This window comes from Adiantum capillus-veneris, unplaced genomic scaffold (genome assembly GCF_014529385.1).
Source record: "Adiantum capillus-veneris isolate H3 unplaced genomic scaffold, ASM1452938v2 Hic_scaffold_841, whole genome shotgun sequence".
In the NCBI taxonomy this organism is placed as follows: domain Eukaryota; kingdom Viridiplantae; phylum Streptophyta; class Polypodiopsida; order Polypodiales; family Pteridaceae; genus Adiantum; species Adiantum capillus-veneris.
This window is the reverse complement of record NW_028221820.1, coordinates 10,211-26,899: the sequence shown is the minus strand read 5'-3', so window position 1 is coordinate 26,899 and position 16,689 is coordinate 10,211.

The following is a 16,689-nucleotide window of genomic DNA, read 5'->3' as shown; positions in this document are numbered from 1 at the left end:
TGAAGGCCGACTCTTTCTCCTTCATGAACCAAAACCCCGCGAAGCTTAGGTCTCTCTCTCTCTCTCTCTCTCTCTCTCTCTCTCTCTCTCTCTCTCTCTCTCTCTCTCTCTCTCTCTCTCTCTCTCTCTCTCTCTTTGCACGTAACTTGAGAAGCCTATTGACAACGAGGGAGGCATGGCCATAGGGAAGAGGAAGGTGCAAGTGGAAGCGGGAGGAGTGGACCTAGCACTAGCGCCAGACTAGGTGGTTGGTGGCAAGGGAAGGGACACATAGGCGGCAGGCGTCGCGGAGGTTTGTAGAGGGGGAGCAACGGCAAGCAGAGGCGAAGCAACTGCCGACGTGGACTTTGGGGGAGGGGGGAAAGAATATCCATAAGGTATCTCTATAATAAGTGGGTTTTTATTATTAGAGAACCAGTAAGATAAGTATGCACGTTTCAAGGAAATTCGAAAAGTGAAGAATCCAAAGGAGATATTGTTTTCACCATTTCCAAGAAAAGTTGTGTTTTCAATTTCTCCCTCTCTCCTTCCAAAAATCTCTCTCTCTCTCTCTCTCTCTCTCTCTCTCTCTCTCTCTCTCTCTCTGTGGCAACTTCCACGAACCGCCCAAGGGCCATTGTGTTTGTCTCTGGAAACCTCAAGGCGGTGGATGGTGGCGTTGGGTTTATAAGCGACGGTGCAACTCCAGGTATGTCTCTCTCTCCCTCAATCTGCAGGAGCACGAGAGTAGTGAGCCTGGAGGGAGGCCGGGAGAGGGTGTAGGGTGTGCAAAGAGATCTCGGCTTTTGCAAGTTATCTTCATAACCGCATTTGTGTTGGTTCATGTGGCCCATGAGCTACAACTCTCTCTCTCTCTCTCTCTCTCTCTCTCTCTCTCTCTCTCTCTCTCTCTCTCTCTCTCTCTCTCTCTCAATAACTAATATCTAATTCTCCTAAATGATTTTCTCATGTTAAACTGATCATTTAATATGGGGATAATATGGGGAAGTGCTAGGGGAGAAAAAGCTAGAATATTGGTTAAGCTCGCAGACCGGCCACAGTAGGAATTCAAAGGGGGGGGCATCTGCAAAAGAGCAAGGTGCAACAATGGGTTAAAAAGACCCTAAGGTTCAGCCCATTAAGACTTCCAAAATGCTAAGGTTCCGAAATTCAAAGGTTATGTCCAAAGGCCAAACACTAGGGAAACCGGATGCTTTGTGTGTAGTCTAAAAAATCTTCATAATCCCTACATAGGAGGGGGTGAGCCTTGCAAGTAGGGGATGAGAAAGAAACACACACACACACACACAAGCTTCCTTTACACAAAGGGAATGAGGGACACATGTGAGCTCCCTAGCCCAGATGCCCACAAGGTGTACTCAAATCCTATTGGATGGCCTAGGAGGTGGACCAATGAGAATTAGGCTAGAGTAAATCTAGTTTAATTAATTTAAAAACACTTTATAAAAGAACCAATAAGAATTAAGCTCTCTAGAAGACCATTGGACAGTCTCCCAAGGGGTCCAATGAGCATTCAGCAGCCCAATGGCTTGCCTGATTCCTATTGGCCAGGAGACAAAGGGGTCCAATGAAAGTTTAGTTGCATTAATTAATTAGCAAAATCTCTCACAAAAGGGGAAAGGGGGATACATGTCAGAAGGCTATCACTTATGCTCTTGAAATCCTATTGGCTAAGCCTGGGAAGGTCCAATGGGGTGTCTGCATGAGCAAATAGCAAGAGGGGTCGACCAACAGAGAGAGGGGCTGATTTTCTCAAGGATTATGGCATTACACACTCACACTGGTCTATGTGTGGAGTAAGAAGACTCTCTCTCTCTCTCTCTCTCTCTCTCTCTCTCTCTCTCTCTCTCTCTCTCTCTCTCTCTCTCTCTCTCTCTCTCTCTCAAGCTTTAATGGAAAGCTTATCACCTACTCCAAGCTTGTGAGAAGGGAGGCCTACACCAACAACTCTTGGCTTTGTGATGCAAATCCAACCAAGAGCCAAGCTTCAATGCATGTTCATCTCCTCTACCATGCTAATTACTAAGCTAAGCTATGCTAATATGAGTGATTATGTGAGGAGATGCACATCTTTCTCGTAAGACTACTCCTTCTTCCTCTCAATCTACTCTCATACCCCACTAGCTCTCACCATCTTCAAAGGTGTGTGAGGTCTTGGGTCTGAGACCGTGAGGGAATTGATGTTGTGTTTGATAAGTGTTTTGCTTAGTGCTTGAAGTTTCCATCTTCATTGCACTGGCTAGTATTGAAGGAACACAAAGAATTGTATTGTAAAATGTCTCTCTTGATGGGAGAAACCATAATACAAAGCCTTTTGGAGGGGGGACCGGCTCCATGAAAATCCGGTCCTCAATGGTTGTCAATAGTTCAATTTCTCTGTCTTTGAAGTATTGTTCATGCTATCTAACTAGGTGTTATACTTTTTGTTGCTCTCTCCACCCAAGCACTCTTGTTATTCTCATTAGGAATCTATTCTAATGAAATGTTCACTATGTTCATGCTATTTTCCGCTACACACAAGTTACTATACCATTAAATGTTACATTGGTATCAGAGCCCAAGGTTTCTCTTTTCTTGCTCAAGAAGGGAGGTCCTCAAGCTAGCTATAAATGGTTGGTCTTATTAATTTCATGTGAGTAAGTAGAATAGGGATTTTTCAGCCTTGCAGTGCACCTACCTTCGTGCAGTTAACGGGGCATCACCGTTGAGAGCTATGGTCTTAATAATGGAGTCCTACGGGGCTTGCCTACGGTTTAACCACTATTGAGCTATTAGAAGCTTGACAGGAGCCGGTGTTGTTTTGATGTTGAATGACCCTCTCTTCTATTCCTTGCAATTAATGGCATTCAAGCCACGGGTACAGTAGCTTGAGTGCTTTTTCTAAAGGGGTAAAGAGGAGTAGCAACTAGGGCTTGAAGTGCCAAAGTACACCTAAAAGTTGTTAGAATGGCTGACAATAGTAAAGAGAGTGAAATTAATGTTGATAACTTTGATTTTGCTAATGAGCAGGCTATTAATGATGCCCCTATGCTTGTTAACTATCTTGTTTTTAGGCTTCGAGAAGCCATGGGCAATCCAGCCCTCCAAAGTGATGTGCAACGGCAGCTTCGTGCTCATGGGATTCTCCAAGCTTCCCACCATGACGAAAGAGCACCTAGGAATCCTCCTTGCGAGACTTCCAAAAGAGGCCTCTCTCCGATTCCGGAAGAAGAAGAGGATCCATACAAAGGGCTCAAAAATTTGCTTCTTGATGATGCATCTCCTTCCCAAAGGAGAATTCAAGAGCCTCCACCGAAGGAACGAGAAAGAAGTGAGTCTCCTGCCACCTCGGTGGAGATGGCTCCACGAAGACGGCGGGCTAAACGCTCTCCAACACCTCCTAAACGGAGAAGACCATCACACACTTCTCACCACCATATTCAAAGAGGGATGACAAAAAGCAAGAGAAGAAAAAGGCGAGAAAGAGTACACCCTCTTCTCCATCTTCTTCATCCTCTTCCTCTTATGAAAGTAATGGTGAAGACAAAGAAGATCAAGGCAAGAAAAAGGCGAGAAAGAGGTCACCCTCTTCTCCATCGTCCTCAAATTCTTCATCTTCTGAAGAAAGTGATGGTGCAACCTTTGAACCATCAAAAAGAAGAGGCCGTAGGAAATCCTATGCCACGTGGAAGAGGTCGTCCAAGCTCAAGAAGTTCAAAGAGGGAGGGAAGATTATCTATTTCCTTACCTACGATGGCACCTTTGGTGCTACGGACAAAGTCTTGGTCTTTATCCAACCATTCGATGCGGCATTTGGAGATGAGGGCTTTACAGAGTCCTCTAAGCTACGCCATGTAGCTATGCACTTTCAAAAGTCCGCCAGGCAATGGTGGTCTAGCCTACGGGCCAACGGTGAAGCTCCATGAACATGGAAAGCTTTAAGAGCTTCCATTATGAAGTAGCTTTTGGCCACCGATGCCAAAGACAAAGTACTCACCGAATGGCGAAGCTTGAAGCTCTCTCCCTATGAATCAATTCACAAATATGTAGACAAGTTTTGAGACCTACAACTCAAAGCCACTGTCTTCAAAAAGTTGGATTTTGGAGAGCAAAAGCAACAATTTTGTGCGGGCTTAACTGAAGAAATGGTGGAGTATGTCAACTCCCAAAGGCCACGCACCATATCGGCGGTTATACACCATACTATGGTGGCTTCTCGAATCAATTTCCAAACGGGGGCTAAAAGAAATTCTAAGCCCACGGAAAACAAGGGTTCCAATGAGCCTAAGGGGAAGGACAATGTCCAAAAGTATCCTAAGGGCAACTCCAATAAAGCTAAAGAGAAGGGAGTTTACAAAGGCAAAAATAAACTGTCTCTTGAAGAGCTTGAGCGTTATCGCAAGGATAACCGTTGTTTCAAGTGCGGCGAGCAAGGGCATGCGTATCGTGCTTGTCCCCAAAAGAATGCCCGCCATGAACCTCCTAGAGCTACCTTGGTCGAAATCCAAGAGGAGGAAACTCACCACAAAGGATCTCCTCTATGCCATGCTTAGGGAAAGGTAAGAGAACATGATGCTTTTATTCTCTTTGACCCTCGTTCTACTCACAATTTCATATCCATTGAGTTGGCCACCAAGCTAGGCATACAAGCTTACGAGATGGGAGATGTCCTACCCGCCGTAGACGGTGCTTTCAAGGGGCAAGAAGCTTCAGTCACTCCCTTAATCGAGAAATTGAGGCTCGATGTCCCAAGCTATGTGGACAAAGAGGACTTCTTTATCTCTCCTCTCAAGCATGAGGATGTAATCCTAGGGGCACCATGGTTTGATCGCTCACATGGCTGCCAATGTTAAATTCCCTGAAAGAAGAATCTACTTTAGGTTCAGGGAAAAATATATGTACATAGATGCCAAGCAAATGGGTAACACCATACCCATTGTACATACACAAGCTTTCAATAAGTCAATAAAGAGCTCTATTTTTGTGTACATGATTTTTGTTAAAGATTCTCAAAATGAACCTAATGTTTTAACAAAAGAAAATAAACACACTCACAAGGATTTAGAGTTATCCAATTTTCTCAAGGGGTTTCAAGATGTCTTTATTGACGACATCCCTTGTGATAGACGAGGCAATGATGACCATGCAATTGAACTTCTTCTAGGAAGTTCACCGCCTAATAAACCTCCTTACAAAGTTTCTCAAGCTCAACAAGAGGAGATTATGTGGCAAGTGCATGAGTTCGTTGAGAAGTGCATTGTTAGGCCTAGCTCGTCTCCATTTTGCTCACCCGTGTTACTAGTGCAAAAGAAAGACGACACATATCGTATGTGTGTCGACTATAGAGCACTAAATAGGATCACTATCAAGAATAGGTTACCGTTCCACGGGTAGAAGACCTATTTGATAAGCTACAAGGGTCCACCTACTTCAATAGGATTGACCTATAAAAGTGGCTATCATCAAATAAGGATAGTTGATCAAGACATTGTAAAGACCGCATTTCGCACTACATTTGGTCTTTACGAATATATTGTCATGCCTTTTGGCTTGACCAATGCACCAGCCACATTCAACCACTTGATGGAGAAGCTATTCAGGCCTCACCGAACCTTTACTGGAGTGTTCTTTGATGATATCATCATCTACTCTAATTCATTAGACGAACACAAGCAACACCTCCAGGTAATATTTCAAGTACTAAGAGAGAATAGACTTTATGTTAAGCGAAAGAAAAGTGAATTTTTCTTGCAAGAGATTCAGTATTTAGGTCACATTATCTCTCAAGATGGCATCCAAATGGATGGCCTAAACCAAGGAATCTCCATGAACTAAGAAGCTTTATAGGTATGTGTGCATACTATAGACGCTTCATAGAAAAGTTCTCACAAATTGCAGGACCATTACATGACCTAACAAAGAAAAACGTTAGATACACATGGTCTGCAAAGGAGAACAATGCTTTCAAAAAGCTTAAAGAAAAGCTTATCTCTCAGCCTGTGCTTACACTACCGGATCTCTCAAAGCCATTTGAGGTCCAATGTGATGCTTGTGGTGATTGCCTTGGAGCTATTTTGCTCCAAGAAGGGCATCCCATAGCTTATGAACGTCGAAGGCTCGACCCTGTTGAGCAAGCTCTAGGCATACATGAAAAGGAACTCCTCGCAGTTCTACATGCCTTAGACTCATGGAAGCACTATTAATTGGGGACTCCTTTCATTCTGCGAACGGATCACCAAAGTCTTAAGTACTTCATAACGCAGACCAAGCTCTCCGACAAACAAATGAGGTGGGCAAATTTCCTTTCGCAATTTCATTTTCATATTGCTCACATTGCTGGCAAGCATAATCAAGTAGCCGATGCACTCTCAAGACGACCGAGAGTGAATGCGGTTTTCATAGCAACTCAGAATGATCTATCTTCTATGATAGATGAGTATGCTATTGATCCCGATTTTAGAGATGTGATTTAAGCCCTTGCATTAGGGAAGAAAGAGGAACCATTTACTTTACAAGATGGTTATCTTCTCTATGGCAATAGACTATGCGTTACTAGCTCACTACGTGAGAAAGTAATGTATGAATCTCATGCTCCTCCTTATGCAGGGCATAGAGGGATTCAATCTACCCTAAAGGGGATTGAAACATATTTATATTGGCCTACCATAAAATCAAACATACAAGAGTATGTTTCTAAATGTGTGGTATGCCAAAAGACAAAGTTTGATATAGGGAAGCAACGTGCATTGCTTCAACCTTTTCCAATCCCTAATTCACCATGGGAGAGCATATCCATGGATTTTATTTTTGGATTGCCTAAGTCTATCCATGGGAATATGGAAATATGGACGACAGTAGCTGGTTCAGTAAACAAGCTCATTTTATACCTGTCAAAAAGACTATTAAACCCATGAAATGGAGACCCTCTTCATTTCACAAATCTTGAAGTACCATGGCTTGCCAATGTCCATAGTGTCAGATAGAGATCCTAGAATGACCCAGTAATTTTTGGAAGGGTCTCTTTGAGAATTTAGGACAAGGCTAAACTTCTCTTCGGCCTATCACCCGCAAACGGATGGCCAAAGTGAAATAGCTAACCTAACAATTCTTGATCTACTAAAAGCCTATGTAACGGAAATAGATCAAAGATCCCAATGCGAGAAGTACTTACCCTTAGTGGAGTATGCCCACAATAACACTGTACATACTTCCACGGGAAAAGCACCTTTTCAGGTAATTGAGGGAAGATCAAAAAATCCCTTGCTACTTAAGGTACACGGGAAGATCTTCGCTGCAGATGAGTATAGCCGAGACCTACAAGAATCTTTCCAAAAGATTAAGGATGCTATTTCTATCTCACAACAAAGGCAAAAGGCTGCTGCTGACAAGCATAGAAGAGCCCAAGCCTTTAAAGAAAATGATTGGGTCTTACTCAAATTTCCCAAGGCTTGATTAAGGCACACGATGAGCAAGAATCCTACGGGACACCAAAAGTACTATGCTAAGTTAGCAAAAAGGTACTATGGTCCCTTCTAAATTCTTAGGCCAATCAATGAGATGGCCTATCAACTCAAGTTGCCCAGCCATTGGTTCATGCACAATGCTTTCCATGTGAGCCTACTAAAGCCTTACAAAGGAGAGCCACCTCAAGAACCAACTATTGAAGACCCACCGGAGATTGAGGACCAAGAAGAGGTGTTGCAGCCCGAGTCCATCCTCCGACATGAAGACAAGGTACTAAGAGGCGGTAAGACTATCCGACGATATCATATTAAATTTAAGAATTATCCTTTTGAAGATGCTAGATGGATGCAAGGCATACAATTAAAGGATAACCTAAACCTTGTCAATGCTTACAATGCTTCCCAAGAGTAAGCAAATGTACAAATGTTAAAAATGAACAAAGTTTTTGTCTTATAAGACTCTCTTTGTCTTTATTGTGCACAAATGTGAAGTAGTATGCATACTCAAGTTTGCGGAGATGAAGTCTCCCAAACACCAAGTAGAGCTTGTCACTCTACTATGGAAGGTTGATAGGACTAATGTGTAGACATGCTTGCGGCACCTTAGGCTCTCAAGCGCCAAATGGACTAGTCATCCATTCTGGAACGATGTCGTAGGGTAGCATAAGGATCCTCTACCCGCTAAGAAAAGGACTAATGAATATGCTTTATCTTCTCTACCCCATAGTCGAGGACGACTATGATTTCAAGAGAGAGGTAATGTCATAATAACTAATATCTAATTCTCCTACATGATTTTCTCATGTTAAACTGATCATTTAATATGGGGAAGTGCCAAGGAAGAAAAAGCTAGAATATTGGTTAAGCTGGCAGACCGGCCACAGTAGGGATCCAAAGGACGAAAACTAGGGATCCAAAGGGAGGGCCATCTGCAAAAGAGCAAGGTGCAACAATGGGCTAAAAAGACCCTAAGGTTCAGCCCATTAAGACTTCCAAAATGCTAAGGTTCCGAAATTCAAAGGTTATGTCCAAAGGTAAAACACTAGGGAAATTGGATGCTTTGTGTGTGTCCCAAAAAGTCTTCATAATCCCTACGTAGGAGGGGGAGAGCCTTGCAAGTAGTGGATGAGAGAGAAACACACACACACACACACACACGCACACACACACACACACACACAAGCTTCCTTTACACAAAGGGAATGAGGGACACATGTCAGCTCCCTAGCCCAGATTCCCACAAGGTGTACTCAAATCCTATTGGATGGCCTAGGAGGTGGACCAATGAGAATTAGGCTAGAGTAAATCTAGTTTAATTAATTTAAAAACACTTTATAAAAGAACCAATAAGAATTAAGCTCTCTAGAAGACTATTGGACAGTCTCCCAAGGGGTCCAATGAGCATTCAGCAGCCCAATGGCTTGCCTGATTCCTATTGGCCAGGAGACAAAGGGGTCCAATGAGAGTTTAGTTGCATTAATTAATTAGCAAAATCTCTCACAAAAGGGGAAAGGGGGATACATGTCAGAAGGCTATCACTTATGCTCTTGAAATCCTATTGGCTAAGCCTGGGGAGGTCCAATGGGGTGTCTGCATGAGCAAATAGCAACAGGGGTCGACCAACAGAGAGAGGGGGCTGATTTTCTCAAGGATTATGGCATTACACACTCACACTGGTCTATGTGTGGAGTAAGAAGACTCACTCTCTCTTTTGAAGCTTTAATGGAAAGCTTATCACCTACTCCAAGCTTGTGAGAAGGGAGGCCTACACCAACAACTCTTGGCTTTGTGATGAAAATCCAACCAAGAGCCAAGCTTCAATGCATGCTCATCTCCTCTACCATGCTAATTACTAAGCTAAGCTATGCTAATATCAGTAATTATGTGAGGAGATGCACATCTTTCTCGTAAGACTACTCCTTCTTCCTCTCAATCTACTCTCATACCCCACTAGCTCTCACCATCTTCGAAGGTGTGTGAGGTCTTGGGTCTGAGACTGTGAGGCAATTGATGTTGTGTTTGATAAGTGTTTTGCTTAGTGCTTGAAGTTTCCATCTTTATTGCACTAGCTAGTATTGAAGGAACACAAAGAATTGTGTTGTAAAATGTCTCTCTTGATGGGAGAAACCATAATACAAAGCCTTTTGGAGGGGGGACCGGCTCCATGAAAATCCGGTCCTCAACTGTTGTCAATAGTTTAATTTCTCTCTCTTTTGAAGTATTGTTCATGCTATCTAACTAGGTGTTATACTTTTTGTTGCTCTCTCCACACAAGCACTCTTGTTATTCTCATTAGGAATCTACTCTAATGAAATGCTCACTATGTTCGTGCTATTTTCCACTACACACAAGTTACTAGACCATTAAATGTTACTCTCTCTCTCTCTCTCTCTCTCTCTCTCTCTCTCTCTCTCTCACTCACACACACACACACACACACACACACACACACACACACGGTGGTGCACTTTTGAGATTGTTAGGCAAGGGTCAGGCGAGTTTGCAAGAGAGGTGGTCTCTCTCATTGTTGTAGTGCTGCAAGCAGAAACCATGGCTTCCATCGAGCGACCTAAGTCTCCCTCTGTAGAGGGATGAAGACACAAGGATAGGCAAGGGTGAGGGCTACGGGAGGGAGGTACAAGTCAGGTGTGGGGCAAGAGGGGGGAGGCAGGCGCACTTTTTTTTGTTGGGGAGGGAGGGTATTCATAGGTATCTAGTTAATATATGGGTTTTTAAACTAGTAGTGCAAGTAAAGTTTGATGTCTTGATCATTAAAAAGAAAAATGCAAGGGAGAGCCAACTTGCTATAGGCGATCAAATGAGCAAGGGCCGCAGGGCGGAGGTAAGGAGCAAGGCTAGCATGTAGCCATTATAGCACGAGGTGTGGCGTCTGTGGCAGCTCGTGTGACCTCCACACATTGAGGGTTGGTCGAGTGCCTTTAAAAAAAAAGTAAAGATATCAATTGGTATGCAGCAACTCTGTCGAGCTATTGTGGTTAGGACAAACATTCCAAAATGCACACAGGTGTAGCAGAGTTTGATTCTAGGTTACAGGAGAGGAATTGAGGAAGATATTGCTTAATAGAATTAAGAAAAGAGCTGGTAGTTGTGCCTACGATTTGTGAAAAATAAAGTATTGATGGAAATCAAGCGCCGATGCCATTTTTGATAAGGGAAAGGAAGAGCTGATGTTTGTATGCTTTACCGTATGTGTCGAAGGCTAGGAATTTGCCTATGCACTATGTGCGAGCCTCAAAAGGCTGCAAACACACAGCTAGAGAATCCTAGCAAGCTCAAAGAATAATGGTGTGGCACTCACCTCTCAATGCTGCCGTCATGAAGGATCATGTGCTCCGAAGAAGAAGGAGCTGCCGTCGATGCCGCGCTCTACCGCCTTGCCGTCGTCGATGTTGCCGCAATGCTCAGTCTCTCTCTCTCTCTCTCTCTCTCTCTCTCTCTCTCTCTCTCTCTCTCTCTCTCTCTCTCTCTCTAGCATACACACACACACACACGTAGAAGAAGAAGGAGACAGAGATGGAGCAAGAGTACTTCTTAGCTTACACCTCAGAGAATGAGGATTTTTAGGTCAAATGGACCTTTTATAAGAGTTTGGCCCGTTCACACATGGGCACCCACAGTGGCCGATCGTTGCACAACTGCTGTAAAAATAAGGTAAGTGGTGCACCTCTCATCAACGATCACCTACACACCTATTGGACCGACAAGCCCGGTCCCTGACTCTACCAAATAAATAATACGGCATCCATTGTAGGTGATAGGGTGCTTGTGAGGGTTAACATGCCCCCTTTCTGATCTAATACGGCATCCGTCGTAGGTGATAGGGTGTTCGTGAGGGTTAACATGCCCTTTCTGATCTAGATTCCGAAGAAGAAGGAGCTGCCGCCGATGCTGCACTCTACCGCCTTGCCGTCGTCGATGTTGCCGCAATGCTCAGTCTCTCTCTCTCTCTCTCTCTCTCTCTCTCTCTCTCTCTCTCTCTCTAGCATACACACACACACACACACACACGTAGAAGAAGAAGGAGACAGAGATGGAGCAAGAGTACTTCTTAGCTTACACCTCAGAGAATGAGGATTTTTAGGTCAAATGGACCTTTTATAAGAGTTTGGCCCGTTCACACATGGGCACCCACAGTGGCCGATCGTTGCACCACTGCTGTAAAATAAGTGGTGCACCTCTCATCGACGATCACCTACACACCTATTGGACTGACAAGCCCGGTCCTTGACTCTACCAAAATAAATAATACGGCATCCGTCGTAGGTGATAGGGTGTTCGTGAGGGTTAACATGCCTCCCTTTCTGATCTAGATTCCGTCCTCGGAAGCTCTTGAGTTGAAGCTCGCTCGTCGAGGTGGAAGAGCATTTGAGATGAATTTCCTTAGCCTTCTTCAGTCATTGCAAAATTAAAAAAAATTGGCATAGTAATTGCATTCTCTTATACAATGTAAAAGCATACGCAGTTGTAGGCAGACAAATTGATTGGTGATAGAATTTTAAACAATTTGTCAGCAATAAACATTAAATTGTAATATAATCAAACGCGTAAACAGTTGAAAGGTCAAAACTAAACAAGTCTGGGGTCGCTAATTTAACGGTCAAAAGGCACTAGAGGTCAACTATTAATACCATGGGCAAGCTTCTCAATTGTCTATGGTCAATTAAGTTGTTTAATCGCGAGAGCCAAGTATTTCATGTCCGAGGGCTGACTAGAGGCTATACCTAGAAGATCTTGTAGTTAAACTACGATAAAGATAATTGCTCATGAAATCATCGCTTGACTTATTTCCTTTTCTTTGACCCCCCAGTCTTTTCACAGTGATTCAATTTAGATGTTTGTGCTTATTTTGTATGCCTTGGATTTTTTGCTTTTCAAGGAAAAGCGCCCACACTGGGAACCTCTAGGGCTCTAGTACCATAGGTGATACATGTGAGTGAAGTACCAAATCAAGCTGACATTTCTCTTCCATCTTAAGATTTTACATTGTGGCACTTTGATTTTTTTGTTTGTTCGTTTTTAGCATTTTAATTTGTAACTTTGGGGGGTCATATAACACTGTTACCCTCCCCAGGCTCATCACACTAGTAAACTCCCTTTACAATACTTAAGCTAAAGGTCAATAGGGACTAAGCCCACTAGAAAGCCCTAATGCATTGCACACAATGCTGATTAAATCAAATTAAGAACCTAAAGTAACCATTGGTTATTAGGAAGGCATTCCCCATGGTATTAAGAGAAAATCTCTAACTCTTAACTTGGGCAAACTAGCTTAGTCAGACTGCTTGATTCTGAAACCTAGACAAGGGATTATGACAGAAAATTATATAGAATCTAATGTTTAATCTAAGCAAATGTGTGGAATATTTTACTACCAATCACAATTAAAGCAGACAAACATGGATTGCAAAAAAGACAAGGGGCAATGCTAATGGACAAGAAACACCTATTTGTGTTGATGATCGCACTTGATTCAAAGAGTGAACGAGAGAAAGACTCCATGAAGTTCAAAGTCCTAACATCCTGTACACACTAGAAAACACAAAGAATACCTCTAGGAGGCACATCAGTGGGAAGAGGCACCAACCCTTATTGAACACAATCAAACAACATAAGGAACCGTAACCTAATTATTTGCACTCCCCCAAGAGAGTCAAGGGAATATGATATTGTAGAGATTGGGGGGGAACCCTAAGGCTAAACCCCTATCCTCGTCATCATAAAGAAAAACGAAGTCATCATCCGTGAAACCATATGTGCCATTTGTGTAATCATGTAACTCTTCCTCATCATTAGAGGCACAAATGTTCACTAAGAACATCACTAGACGCCTATAGTCATCTTGGTCAAGAGAGTAGTCTTGTGCAATCGGGGTGACGTCCTCTACTAAGTATGGATCAATTGTGGTCAAGAGACGTATCAACCATTCTAATTCCTCAAAATTCCTCTCACATGCTAGCGTATCTACCAAATCCCATTCACATGCAAGCACGGGGTAAACTATGTGAAACACTTGTGCAAAGTAAAGAGGGTACCTCTCACCCAAAGTAGGAGTGGATGACTCTATCATACTAGCCATTCTATACACACACATGGATGATGGTTAGAGTGCAAATATTATAAGGGTTGTGTCAAAAGGTCGTGTCCTTGTGCATGATGTGTTTTTATGATTTTGTGTTATGTATAGAACTCGTAGGTTTACAGATTTTTGTTTGGTGACTCTTTCTCTTTTACTTTTTTAATTTTGTCTTGTGAGTATAAGGCTTTATATATACATTCCCTAAGATTGGAGATTGAGAGATTAGGGAGGAAGATTAAGAGGGGAGTGAGTGAATCATGACTATCAGCAAACACTCCTCCCTTCCTTGGATAGATAATACATTTTGGAATAATGTCGTCACTTTTTGAAACCAATTGTTCCAAGTTGTTATGGGTGAAGGCTTTAACCAATAGTTTCGATCGCCCTATACGTTTCATCTAGTTGCAAGGGTGGTAAGGTACTCTCCCATTATTTTAGTTGCAACATTGTTGGTAGGTAGTGAACTTACAACGGGAGGTGCAAACTCTTTCTTGTTTGTATGGATATGTACAATGGTAGGTGGAGGTTGTGTCGAAGCTTCTATTTCAATATAGGAAGTACATGAAGAGCAAGAAGCTTCATTTGACTTCCTTGATCCTTAGCTATGTGGAACAAATCGTTCTTTCTTGGGTACCTAAACTAGCTCTGGAGCGGGTGTGTAGCATTCTGTGATTTTTTCCTTTCCGTGATCGTCAATTCCGTTTGGAGCTACAGGATTGGGCTCAAATGGGTCAGGTGACAGGTAAGAGCACAATTTACGTTTTGGCACCCATATTTGATCATTCCTTCATAGTAGCCTTAGGCTTCCAATAGTTTTTTTAGGAAACCAAGGCAACGTTTCTTTACATTTCTTGGGGCGAGTGGGACGTCTCTTACCAGGCTCCTGTCTTTTAACACTAGCTATGGTCGCTAAAGAAGCTTTAGAGACCCACTTGTATGTTTTCTTTGTTATATTAGGATGGGTCTTGTGTGTCTCAAGCTTTATTTTAACTAAAGCAGTTGAAGCTCTAGAGAGTTGGGCTATGGGGACATATGGTTCAACCTCTTGGACATGCAATGTTTTGGATTTTATTTCCTTAATAGGCAATATCTCAGGGACTATGGCTTGAGTGGTACTGCTAAGAGTTGGTTTTCTGCATTGTGACACCCCCAGTCCCCCAATCTATAGTTCATTTGGTGGCTATCATCCACGTGCGTCCTAGGTTTATATTACCCTCCATAGTTCCAGCATGCATGACCAAAAAGTCTTGAGCTACAACCCCATTGTCATAACCGAAAGAAGGGTGACAGATTCCAAAAATCGTGGTTTTTTCTTGTTGACACCCTTGACTTGGATAATACTCTCACATAGAGATGGCTTCCCTAACTGACACCACACCCCATATGATAGCACATTATACTTAGCACCCATGTCCAATAAGGCGTTATATAACACTTTTCCATAGGCGCTATTTAGCTCAATAGGGTATTATAGAGGTGTGTCAGAGTCCAACCAATTTATCCTCTATTTCAACGTGGAAGCATGTGTAAGTCCTTGGCCCGTCCTTGGTTGGCGTCTTATACGTTGTTGTCGCTCCTTAGTCTCAACTTGAGCTTGTATCTTCTTCAACTCGGCTTGTGCCTTGGCTGCCTTTTTTTGATGGATGGCACGTAGCTCCTCTTGGCTTAAAGGATCATAGTATGTTTTAAATTTACTCCCATTGATGAATCCAATGGTTTCTACTCCACCAAGAGTTCGACCCGAATGGTACCTTGTGGGGTGATTTCACATACTCTATATGGTCCTTTTCCCACATATTTCAACTTTTTCTTCTCGTTACACACTCCATACATAAGGACTTTATCACCAGCATTGATATCTTTGTCCTTTAGATGACGGTCAAACCATTTGTTCCTCCTATCTTTCTCCACAAGTGCGTTTTGCACAGTCAATTGCCTTTCTTCATCTAACCACTCAAGGATATATAAGCGCTCAACTAAAGGGTTACCATCCCAACCTCTTGTGAAGCTACGCGCAGACTAGAAATTACAAACTCCCATGGCATAACTGCTTCTTGGCCATATATTATTTTGAATGGTGTACAATTAATAGCCACTTTGTAAGAAGTACGATAAGCCCATTGGGCTGAAGTCAGCTTTAAATCTCCTCTATTGGCATCTCCCTAGCTCCATTCATCTGTGAAAATTGTGGTAGCCTGACTTTCAGTTCTCCATTGAGGAAAGCTCGAAGAACTAAGAATAGCTCGGGGTCTCCATATAGTTTGGACATGATGGTGGTTGTGACTTCTAAAGCCATGAAATCCATCAATTTGGCAATGTTTAACGGCACCTTTTGGGCTTCAGTCCCTTGCTGTGGGGAAGATGGGATCTCCATTTCTTCGATAGGGTCAGGTAGTCCCTCTGTAAACATTCTTTCCAAAAAGAAGTGAGTACGTCCGCTCCATGGTTTCACTTGAATCAGAATCCTCTTCAGTGTCGTTCATATATACGGGGTCGTCACCAATCCTATGTTGGTCCTTGAACTAGGGTCTGACTCTGCTGCTTTTTGCGATCTCTTCCTTCGTGTTTTCTTCTTTTTCTGAGATTGGGTAATTGATGTTGTGTCTCTTTCTTAAAGAATATAATTTTGTTTCTAGAGCATCGATCATGTGAGTACATTTACTGGTACCACAGGTGTACTTTGTGATGGATCCTCGGTAACCTCAATCAAGTTTAATGGTGTGATCTTCGGCGCATTTGGATTATTCAAACATTGGGCAATCAAATGATCTATTCCACATCGATTATCCGCATTGTAGACGTGCTCGCTTGATTGGTTTGCATTACTGTGGCGTTCTTTTGTAGCCTAATAGGACACTCGGCCACACGATGTGGACCTCCACACTCATAGCATTGAAGAGGTGGTCTCTTGGCAGTGTAATTGATATTTTGGCCTCTAGCAGCAAGAGCAGCTACTTGATAGACATGTTTGATTTGTCCCCAATAGTCCTCCATGTAGTATTGTGGACTTTTTTCAAGCGCATCAATCCCATAGGCAATAGATGACTCACAACCCACTTGATTCACAAAAGTGATTCTCGGATGTGGTGGTTGCGGTCCTAGCAGTGGAGGTGGTAAGGGTGTTGTTTGAACAACATTTTGGGCCCTAGG